This window comes from Trichechus manatus, unplaced genomic scaffold (assembly GCF_000243295.1).
Source record: "Trichechus manatus latirostris isolate Lorelei unplaced genomic scaffold, TriManLat1.0 scaffold00044, whole genome shotgun sequence".
Lineage (NCBI taxonomy): Eukaryota > Metazoa > Chordata > Mammalia > Sirenia > Trichechidae > Trichechus > Trichechus manatus.
Genome location: NW_004443980.1, coordinates 15,031,756 through 15,040,699, shown reverse-complemented (window position 1 = coordinate 15,040,699; position 8,944 = coordinate 15,031,756). Strand labels below are relative to the sequence as shown.

Here is an 8,944-nt window from a genome sequence, read left to right as displayed (position 1 = left end):
CTATCAACAACTCAATAAGCTAATGAACTTCAGAGATAGAGTTTTTCAGGTATCTAATTGTTAAAAGGAGTTCCTGGGTGATGCAAATGGTTTACCCATTCAGCTGCTGACCGAAAGGTTAGGGGTTCAAGTTCACACAGAGGCGCCCAAGTCCACTCAGAAGCATACCAAAATCCTATGAAGCAAAGTTTTACTCTGACCTACATGGGTCGCCATGAGTCAGGAGTGCATTCAATGGCAACTGGCAACTGGTAATCATTAAAAGCAGATAATCTACACAGCTGAATCAACTGAGGCTGGATATGAGGTCCAGAACTGCTGTACACCATCCACCACCAAGCTGAGGATGAAGCTGGTGCACTGAGGAAGAAGGAGTAAAGGGAACTGTAGAAAAATGGAGCTGGGGCCACTGAATTAAAGCAAACCTGAAATCTCCACAGCCTCTGAACTTCAGTTCCGTGAACTAATAAATTTACTCACTGTTTCAACAAGTAGTTTTCCGCTATATGTAACTGAAAACATACTAACTGATACAATATCAATTACATTCTTACCAACATTCAAAAAGCAGGGTATGAGCCTTGGGAGAAGAGAAGATCACCCTTGACTGAGGAAGGAGAAATATGAGAAAACTAGATGTAGGGCGTTGCCTAGTCAGTTCATAGGTATGTGTGCAGACAGGGCCCTGCTGGTGTAGTGGTTAAGAGCTTGGCTGCTAATCAAATGGTTGGAAGTTCGAATCCATCAGCTGCTCCTTGGAAACCCTATGGGGCAGTTCTACTCTGTCCTATAGGGTTGCTATGAGTTGGAATCAACTCGAAGGTGAAAGGTTTTTTTTTTTTTTTTTTTTTTTTTTTTTGTAACCTTAGCTCAGCAGCTAAGTGAAAGGTGAGTGGTTTGAACCCATCAGCTGCTCCGTGGAAGAAAGATGTATAATCTGCTTCCATAAAGATTACAGCCTTGGAAACCCGATGGGCCAGTTCTACTCTGTTCTGTAGGGTCACTGTAAGACGGAATTGACTCGATGACGACAACGGGTTTTGTTTTGCTTTGTTTTCAGTAACCTTAGCAGTATATGCCCAATGAGTTTGTCATATAAGATGGCAACAAAAAGTAACCAAGAGTTTAATGCAGTAAATAATACCTACCTACTCATATGGGCTTGGTACTTTGTCTTAGTTGAAAATACAGAGAAATAAAACATTTCTGACCTCAAAGACTTTATATTCTTTTTCTTATTAATGGGGACAACAGTCTACTTAACCTAGGCAAATGCTGTTATTCACCAATACTCATACTTCCTTCAAGATCTATAAACCTTCCTGACTATTTTAAGTCTCAGTCCTCTCTCATCTCTAGGCAAACAATCTAAACCTGAATTTAACTACTCAGTGGTTTGGTTCTGTTCTTTACTTATTTCATTTACGTTACCAAGTCCTGTTTTCCCAATAAGAATCTAAGTTTATGAGGATAGAGCCCATGTTTTTTAGCCTTATGTGCCCTGTCTGTTGCTTAATAAACTCAAACCAGTTGTTGTTGAGTGAATTCCAATCACGGTGACCCCAGGTATTTCAAAACAGAATTGCACTCCATAGGGTTTTCAATGGCTGTGATCTTTCAGAAGTAGATTGCCAGGTCCTTCTTCAGAGGCACTTCTGGGTGGATTCAAACTGCCAGCCTTTTGGTTAGTAGCCCAGCACTTAACCATCTGTGCTACCCAGGAATTCCGTGTTCCTTAGAACGATGATAACCATTGTGGAGGATCTGATGTTAAATTAGGTTAGGAGTCTCAGAAATTTAGAAGACTCAAAATTATATGTAAAGTAATTAAAAAAAAAAAATCCAAATTTCAGACCTAAACAACAACAGGCAGATGCAAAGTAAATCTCAACCATCCCAATAATAACATACCAAAAAGTTAACAAAGAGTTTGTATTTCTCAGAAAATTCTAAAAGTGCCTGGTATGTAAAGTAAGAGCAAGTTCTCAAGGAGAGAAAGTATGACAAAGACAAACAGAATGAGATTACTAATCATGGCAAGGTCAAATTCAAGATAAGTACAATGTTTAATTTTAGAGACCTCTAGATTTTCTAAACCCGTATGCGAAGTTACACACACACACACACACACACATACTAGTAGAACAAGGTATCAGCACATTAAATAGTATTTGCTCTCTTAAAATAAGAAAAATTAAAGCAGAAATATAAACCTGTCTTTTTATCTACAAATTCAACTTAAATTCCCAAATCCTTCTGTTTCCACCTTCTCTAGGCCCATCTTAAAGAAGCAATGTCACAGACAAATGTTTTAACTATCAAAAAAGTCTAACAGTGTAAAAAAGCTGTTGTAGAAAATTTTTAAATGCTTCATCTTCTTTCTGACGAAAAGGGAAGCTAGCATAAACACATTCTCAAAATTATTGGTTAATTCATTTGTACCTTATTACCAAAACTACCACCAAGCAACTTAATTCAGATTTTATTTACTCTTAAGGAAATGCAGACCATTTCAAAGTCACTTGGTGTGGACTAGCATGAGCAGCTCCCAATTGGAGGCTCTCCCATTAAGCACTGTAGGACCTCGAGCGAGCAAGTCACAGGATCTCTTTCTTCATCTATAAAAGTGAGGCAGTTGCTGGACCACCTTCAGTCTCTTTTAGCACTGCGGTTCCTTAAATCGGCAATTCTAAGTTTAATTCTGATGACTTAGTTTAAACTTAAATACAAACTTAAGAAAGGAAAAGGGAGGGAGGGGGACTACCTATTAAGTCTTTCTGGCCTTCCCTTGCTTCCTTGCTTTTTTCCCTCCTGTCTCCTTGAAGCCCCACCTGGGTCTTCTTCACATAATAAGAAACTGAAATATATGACCAGTATCTATTAAATTGTACCAGCCTGTTAATTTTAAGAAACTTATTTTTTCTACTTCTCTTTAATAAATAAAATCTTAATTATATTACTCGTTTGTGTACTCCTTGATTTTTTTTTTTTTTGAGAATCACTGACCTTTAAAAACTCAAAAAAAAAAAAAAAATCCAAAGTGCTCTCATTAGATTTTTCACACAGACCAGACTGGAAGTAAATACAGCCTTTGCTTGCTCAAAGGCTGACTAAACCAGCAATATGCAAACAAAGATGATAGCAAACTGCTCAGAGCTGAATTGGTAAATTTCTGCCATACCTTTCTTGTAAAACCACAATATTAAGATCTGTTAATATCAACAATCCTCTCAAAAGAGTTAGAATTAATAACTGACTTCCTTTCTACCTTGCCCTTCATCTGACAGGCTTCAAGCACTCAGTTAATACCAGCAAATCCTCAAATGACTAGCAAAAAATATTATAAACCAAACCCATTGCCATCGAGTCAATTCCAACTCATAGCGACCCTACAGTCAGCAATAACTGACTTGCCAAGTTTTATGTCCAAAAACTATTCCTAGTTATTCAATGTTCAAATGTGACTTTTATAAATAAGTTTCAAAAGTAAAATAATACTGCACCCAGCTTCTCAGAGTACCTAAAACTTCAAGACACACCAGAATGTACACTTGCCGAAATCTCACAATATCAGTTAAGACAAGTATTTCAGGAAAAGATTGAGCTATTTTTTCATTCACAAAAAGTTTCAAAAATTTTTTTATTTGAAACAAGCAAAATTTAAGAACAGCAGTAGAGATGGAAGGCCAATATTCTTTATTTTTGCTTTCTACCACACGTTTCCTTAGGGGCAAGTAGTAGTTCTAAGTTTGTTATGAAGAACATGTTTCCAGTGTCAATTATAAACCTTATTTTTTTAATAGTACATGAATCATTCTAGTTTTTCTTCCTCTGTTTTAATACTCACTTTTACTTGTTCTCTAACTGCTTGTTTATTTTCCTAAACTTAGTTTTCAGAAGTAAATGTTTGGTGTAATTTTATTAACTTAAAAAAAAGGTCAAAGAACAACACTTACGACTGAGTTGCCCCCAAATTTCACCCTTAACTAAAATGCCAAAACAAAGCTACCGCACCTGAATTTTTTTCTTAATCCTTGTATCATACAGGAATAGTAAAACTGGATGTGTTCTTATTAAAATTTGACCTACTTTGCTTTTTGATACAAAAGAGAAAAAAATCTCTCTCATTCTCAAGTCACACAGGAAAAAATATATATATATCACAAAACATAAAAAAATGCTTTACTAAGGAGACCTAAAACTTTCCGGAATTGAAATGCTTTGTTTCCCCCTACTAGTTAAGTGTAATCAGGCATGTGACTGACTACACACATTTTATCAGAGTTAAAGAACACATTCAGCCATGTTCTTCAACAGGTAAAGAACCACCTCCGTTTATCAGCTCGGGGAAATAGCCAGAAGCAAACACACAAAACCCACAACAAGTTACCTTTAAATATTGTCTTTCTCTTTAGATATCGTCCTTTGGGCTTGAAAATAAAAAGCAATCCGGCAACTTTTATGCTGTTAAAATGGCTCCTGTAGATTGGGGAAGTGGTGTCTGTGCTTTGGCTTATGAGTCATACATGAAACCAAGTGTTTCTAAGGAAGACACGCCCATGTTGCTGTGGACCCAATTATTCTGAGAGGTCAAACATGCAAATCTGCAGGTAAAAACAGGGGAGAGGCGGAGGAAAAGAGGGAGGGACAGCCAAGGAAAAGACTTTCCTTAAAAAATTACTCAGCTTGTGTTAATTACCATAATTTAAAATTAACAATAAAATGGAATAAGAATCTACTAGGAAGCTAAACTGAAAACTGTATATTGTTGTAAAAAACAAACTTCAATTTTTAAAAATTATTTTAATATAATGAGTAAATAAAACTACAAAAGAAAAAAGTATGGGAGGGTATAGAGAGGAAACAGCCACTTTTCTGCTCATAAAGCAACAATAAGGTGAGTTTAACAATCAGGTGAGTCTACCCTGCCTACTCATTAACCCTTATATGAAAGGGGTATATTGCCATATAATCTGAAAAAGCCAGCAAACTGCAATACCAGATGCAGATTTATAAGTTCACTAAACAGATAAAATCCACTAGAAAATTCAAAGTTCAGTGGAAAAACAAGTCTGAATTAATCTGGTTTATAGAATAAACAAAAAAAGCTCAGAGTTAGAAAGGAACTTTAAAGTGCAATATAGTAAAATGCTTTTAGGTAGAATGGCAAACTTAATAAAACCCTATTTTTTAAAAATTATCAGTGCCATCACAGTTTATAACCACAGTTTTCTTTTCCTTTTGAATAGAATTTTCCGTATACACTGAAAGTCTACCATGTGTCAGCACCCTGCTAAAGCTCTGCTGTACCATACGTGGTAGACCCTAACGGCGCACCAACAAAAGATGCGTCCAAGAAAGCCTTGCTTGCCAACTCACCATACATCTGATAAAGTGGCCAAGCAGCAGAAATGTTACTAACTACTTACCCTGGTCCCTAGGTGAATATTTACCAATTTATTCCAAGAGCTCAAACTGATCAAAATGGCTTGAAAGCATTAAGCACTTCCAAGTGCAATTCACTAGACAGCCTTTGTTCAAATATTTTTCAAAAAGTAAATTTAGTTAGATAATTACTTGGAAATAGTCATTCTGCCTTACCAGAGGCACAGCTGAGAGGACAAGAAGATGTCACTGACTTTCACAAGAAACTTTATAACTGCCACAAAACATAATGATTGTGAACAGATTTTCTGCCCAGTGTCTATATATTCCACACCATTGAACACTGCTTGGTTTGTTTAGCTTTTTATGAAATAATCACGTTTCAACAACTTACTAATAAAGAATTATGCTAAAAAGGAAAATGCATCCCTTTCTCTACTGTCAAATGTTAGCTTAATTTAGCTCCAGAATGATATTCAGAAACCAAATACGAAAGCAAAAAGAAGGGCCTCTGAGTAGTCATGGGAGAAGTTCACTGGAAATTCCCCCCCAGTGCTTGACCGGAGCTGAAACTTACCTTAGGCAATAGCCATGCAAGTCTAATAATTTGATTATCTTCTTTTAGCTTATTAGAAATAGAAATTATAAGGGACAAAAAATGGCAACAGTAAAAGGATGTTAGAACAAACAAGTGACAGTTGATAATTAGAGAAGGAAAAAAAACAACAACCCTATAAAACTACAAACAAATATAATTTGAAAGTACTGGAATCGGAAGCCATAGGTCAATATGTTGTTCTACGTATTCCCTAAGTAGGTCACCACTCAGTGAGTGCCCTGAAGTCAGCATTATGATAAACGTTAAAAGACAAAGTGAATCACTTCAAGCGTGTGGGATATTTTATGAAGTACAAATACCTAAAAGAATATGCTTCTGCTACTGAGAAAATCCATTTATATAAAGCACCTCATTACTTGATAATGGCAGATATTTGGAATGTAATTTAAAAGAAGTACTTTTAGCTACCAGTATGTGGATCAGTTCTACATACATAAGTGAGAGAGACTTAAAGTGAAAATAATTACTGCTCTTCAACAAAAACATACCTTAGCTGTTCCTAAGATGATTCCAGAGTTGCTATTACAATATATTGCCCCTTTGCCTCGGGCTACCCTTATTAGCATTATTTTACCACCTATAGGAACTGGATTCCTGGTTCTATTCAAGGCCACTTGAAATCAATCTTCCTAGATTATCAAAGAAAAAAACCAGGCAAACAGCACTGGCTCGAGAGTCAATCTGTTGTTGTTAGTTGCCCACAAGTCATTTTCAACTCATGGCGACCCCAGGTGTTACAGAGTAGAACTGTGCCCCATAGGGTTTTCTTGGCTGTAATCTTTACAGAAGCAGATCGCCAGGTTTTTTCTCCCACACAGCCACTGCGTAGGTTCAATACCAACCAACCTTTTAGTTTGCAGCTGAGCTCTTAACCATTGCACAACCAGGGCTCCTTCTACACACTTTAGATAGCTTAAAAAAAATACTGACAATACCAAGGGCTGGTGAGGATACTGAACAACAACTCTCATACTCTGTTGGTGGGAATGCAAAATAGTACAGACAGAAAGCAGTTTAGTAGTTTCCTACAAAGGTAAACGTACACTTATCATATGACCCAGCAATCCTACCCCTAGATATTTACACAAGAGAAAATTTATGTGCACATATTTATAGCAGTCTGTTTCATAATTACCAAAAACTGGACTAATCCAAATACCCATCAACTGGTAAATGGATAAACACATTGTGGTATGTTCATACAATGGAATGCTACTCAGCCATAAAAAGGTACAAACTTCTGTACTACTGATACATACTACAACATGGATGAATCTGAAAGCATTATGCTAAGTGAAATAAGCTAGACTCAAAATATGTACTGTATGATTCCAACTATATGACATTCTGGAGAAGGCAAAACAAAAGGGACAGAAATCATTATCCGTGGTTGCCATGGGTTGGGAGTGAGAAGAGGGTATTGACTACAAGGGAACTGCTTGGGGTGATGGAAATATTCTGTATCTTGACTGCGGTAGTGGTTACATGACTTGTACCTAAGGCAAACTGCAATGAAGGTAAATTGTATCTCAATAAACATGACTTAAAAAAAGTCTGTGTATAAAATGCTTAACATAGTACTAGGCACTTCGTAAGCACTTCATAAACATCTGTTGTTGGTGTTAGGTGCCACTGAGTCAATTCCGAATCATACTGACCCCATGTGACACAGTAGAATTGCCTCACAGGGTTTTCTAGGCTGTAATCTTTATGGAAGCCATCACCAAGTCTTTTCTCTTGCGTTGTGGCTGGGTGGATTCAAACCTACAACCTGTCGGTTAGCAGCCAAGTGCTTAACTGTTTGTGCACCAGGGCTCTTTTCATAAATATCAGCTGTTATTATTATTATTATGCTCCATAGTAGAAGCAAACACTATCAAATACTTCATGATGACGAACCTTAACTAAATCTCTAAACTTTTACATAAATAAAATGTGGCATCCTCAACTTCTGAGAAGAATAACGTACTTGTACATGCCGTAGGTATGTTTATTTCTAGAAATAGGAATATATCAGGTAAGCATAAACCTTACTACAAAATAAACAAACCAACCAACTTTGATTCCCTAGAGGCGAAATAAAAAGCCAGACTGTTTATCATAGTACTCAAGGTTTCATAATCTGACCTCAATTTTTACCCTTTTCCGATACTATGTTCCCCTCTCTCCCCATTGTCACACACACTCCAGCCTTACTGGAAACCTTACTGAACCTTACTGAAACCTCCTAAATAAACTCTGCTTCTACTTGTCTGTCTTCCTTACCACTGTCCCTGGCCTTGGAAAGCACTTACCTATGTCCCACCCTACCCCCATCTCTGCCTTCTGAACATCCATTCTTCAGGTCTCAGTTCAAACGCTTCCTCTACATTGAAGGCTTCCCTCAATAGTCCCACGTAACGATTATTATTATGAAAACTTATCATCATAGGGCTGAAAGGGGCTCTGGAGAACCTCTATCCCAGTCTAATAATTTTTTTTTTATTATTGTTGTAGTTTAAATGAAGTTTACATTTCAAGTTAGTCTCCCATATAAAAATTTATACATAACATTGTTATATGCTCCAAATTGCTCTCCTCATATTGCGACAGCACACTCCTCCTTTCCACCCGATTCCCCACGTTCATTCAACCAGCTCCTAACCCTCTCTGCCTTCCCATCTCACCTCCAGACAGAAGCTGCCTGGTTAGTCTCTTGTATCTACTTGAGCTAAGAGACACACTCCTCACGAGTATCACTTTATGTCCCATAGTCCATTCCAATCCCTGTCTGAAGAGTTGGCCTTGGAAATTGTTGTAGTTCTGGGCTGACAGAGAATCCAGGGGCCATGCTTTCTGGAGTTCCCCCAGTCTCAGTCAGACCATTAAGTCTGGTCTTTTTACTAGAATTTGAGTTCTGCACGCCACTTTTCTCCTGCTCCATCAGGGACTCTCTGTTGT

General features: G+C 37.3%; 1 protein-coding gene across 10 annotated transcripts in view; it reads right to left on the bottom strand.

Moving 5' to 3' along the window:
* The window catches only part of ELF1 (E74 like ETS transcription factor 1), a 151,751-nt gene that overhangs the window by 108,982 nt on the left and 33,825 nt on the right, over nt 1-8,944 (bottom strand). For 4 of the 10 annotated variants that reach the window (XM_023731650.1, XM_023731648.1, XM_023731649.1 and 1 more), the window contains exon 1: nt 4,391-7,230. The exons of 3 other annotated variants lie outside the window; for them this stretch is intronic. The gene's annotated coding sequence lies outside the window, so the exon portion shown is untranslated. Of the gene's footprint in view, nt 1-4,390; nt 7,231-8,944 lie in introns of those variants that run through there. 3 more of the 10 variants (XM_023731644.1, XM_023731642.1, XM_004376620.2) reach the window with 2 other exon arrangements.